Source organism: Octopus bimaculoides, chromosome 20, assembly GCF_001194135.2.
Source record: "Octopus bimaculoides isolate UCB-OBI-ISO-001 chromosome 20, ASM119413v2, whole genome shotgun sequence".
Taxonomy (NCBI): Eukaryota; Metazoa; Mollusca; class Cephalopoda; order Octopoda; family Octopodidae; genus Octopus; species Octopus bimaculoides.
In genome coordinates, this window is record NC_069000.1 from 2,579,467 (window position 1) to 2,582,548 (window position 3,082).

Sequence of the window (3,082 nt, forward strand, 5' to 3'; positions counted from 1 at the left end):
ATTTCACAAGAAACGTACATCAGAAAAGTGTTATACTTAGTAAGCGCTGAATTCTTCGTCATTATCGACGATGAACACTTGGTTTTCTGGCAAACTGAAATCCTATGCAAATTAACGTGTAAGTGCATGCTTTTTAAATTTTGCTGGACATGAAAAGAACACAACCAGCTCGTTGGGCATTCGAAAGTGGAAAAAGAACAAAATGGCTCCTTTCTGATAAAGAATGCTGAATGAAATTGTTCAGTTTGGATCGGATTTCGCTAGTTATACAGCGACAACAGTTTGCAGTCTACGTCTATTTGTGTCTGTTTATAAATATTTGTATATATTTGTTTGTACGTGTACATATTTATCTAGGTATGTAGGACAGTACTCATATAAAAACTGATTACAATATGTTCTGTTTCTCATACAGTTAATGTGATATTTACATAAAGAGTAATTACGGGTAGTAAGCCAGGAAGCTCTTCTTTTCTGTCGATTGCCTCATGGTTCTAGAAGTCGAAATAGAGAGGCGTTGCCCCGAAGGATGGAGGACCTGGTATTCTCTATTTCCAAAACAGATCTTAATTTTTGCGGCAGGTCACTGAAGAGCTGCAAGCTTTATATGTACATATATGGGCCTACATATATATATATATATATATATATATATATATAATCATATACACGCACGCATACACGTGTGAGTGTTTGTCACGTACATCGCACGACAACCAGTGTCGGTTTCTCTCCATCTATCTACTCTACCGATTCGGTGAAGGATCAATAAACAGCAGAGAGGTAAGTACTGGGCTTGATTTTTCAGGTAGACTTTTAAAGATGCAACACCAGCATATCTCCATTCCAATGATTGAAACTGGCCAAATACAACTTAATTATCAGAGTGAAATATCAATTGTGTTCCGTATTACCTCGATTAAGACGCTTCGAACGTGGTGAACTGATTGGTTGCAATCGAATGCCATTATCTTGTAATATGCAATAGGGATGAATACGATGACATGCCAGAAAATCATTTCCTTAATTAGTTTACACCGCGGTTGTCTTAATTTAAAATTAGGCTACGTTCCAAATTGCCTTTTATTCTTCTGTGTTAAATATAATCAGTGCAATTGAAATTATTGATCTTCTCAAAGGGCAATACAGTTTATATGGAGTTGCATTTGATTATATATATATATATACATATATATATATATATATATAATGTATATCTGTACTTATGTACATACACACACCTCATACATTAAAATATATGTTCATACTTACGTACATACATACACATTTATCTATATTTGTACATATGTACACATATATACATGCACAATAATATATATATATATATATATATATATATATATATATATATATATATATATATATATATGTATACGTACTTACGCATACGTAAACACAATCTGTAATATATTGTATTATGTTGCAATGCATGTGTGTATGTTTCTATACATGCAAAAAGACTCAGAGCAGTTCTTGTCTTCTGATAAACACTCACATGCGACAAGCTGATTTTAATGGAAAATACACTTCACTCTGGCGTCCCGTTCAGCGATCTGATTCTTTGCGTCGTCGTGTTTAGAAGTAGATCTTATTAACCTCTGAATCTATTCAAATTGTCTATCATGATATCTCTGATCTCTAAATGTTCCACTTTATTTTTCAAGGCCTAATAACGTTGCCTTCCGTTATTAGTATTAATGAGTTATAAAGGTTAAGCTGTGAATTTACTTGCGAAGTGGATTTGCTGAGAATAGGAAAGAAAAAAAGTAGTGTAGTTTGTCATATATTTAGTTCTCGCAGAACGTTAAACACATTGTGTATGCCATTCTTATTGTTCTGTTTAAATCTGTATTATCGTCCAAAATCTAACCATTCTCACCACCTAATTTTCTTAAAAGAATATTACTACCATTTACAGTATCATTTTTCATCGTACTGACCACACCCTTACGTATTTCTATGCTCGGTGCTTCATTAAACTTGACATTTCTCAACAAAAGTATATTTCGAACACGACCTTCTTGTAAGAAGCATAGATTGGTATGTAACACTGTTTCCCACCATGGAAATGGGATGAAACTTTGCATAGATATATCTTAACTCCACTGTAAAATATTTCAGTATATCTTGTAGCAATTCGACATCATTCATATTTAACGGTTCTACCTTTGAGAAGATTCCAGCCTCATCAACCACCATAAAATGTGTCCACTGTAGTTTAAATGTTTCGAGATTCACAGATATTGGAATACAATATATAAAAATGAAAAATACACTGCTATTCGCTGATTTTGTTTAACCCTTGATCAATAGAACATATGCCTCTAAAGCTCTGCAGCCATATAACATCTCCAACCAGCTACCTTATATAATGTAAATTGTTATCGTGAAAAAATGTGACGAAAAGAGCGAGCATTCATAAACATCTAAATCTGTTGTATTGTTACCCTTCTTTTACAGCAAGATCAAAACATCGCTTCCTTTTTAGCAATCTGATACTACATTAGTCCGTCATAGATATCATTTAATACGGTCTTAGTACCATTTAATGCAGTGTTATATCTTCCTTTGTCTGGTTCTGTCACAATTCCAATACCAGCATTACATTTGCTCCGAGAATTGATATTTGAGTTTTAGTTTAGCAATGTAACGTAACACGAAGAATAAAGTGTAAAGATAATGGTTTCGGTATGGGGATTAAATCTCTTCGCTTTATTTCTTATCATGTGCGATCCATCCATTCATAGATGATGGATTTTCGAAGAAGAAATCTTATTTTTCAGTTGTTTTTACTTGCTTACTGGAAAGCACACTTGTTCTTTAAGACGTGCAAAGCAACTATAAATATGTTTATAAATTGTATCGTATAAATGCTTCACATAAATGGCTTCCCCTTGCTAGAGATTGAAATGTTAATCTTTAGCAAAATCTAACTAATATTTGGACTATTCTTTCTCTAACTTTCCTAGTTCACTATTTACGCTAAACAACTTTGCTTTCAAACTTATATGTATATATATATGTATATATATATATATTTTTAAAGATATATATATATATA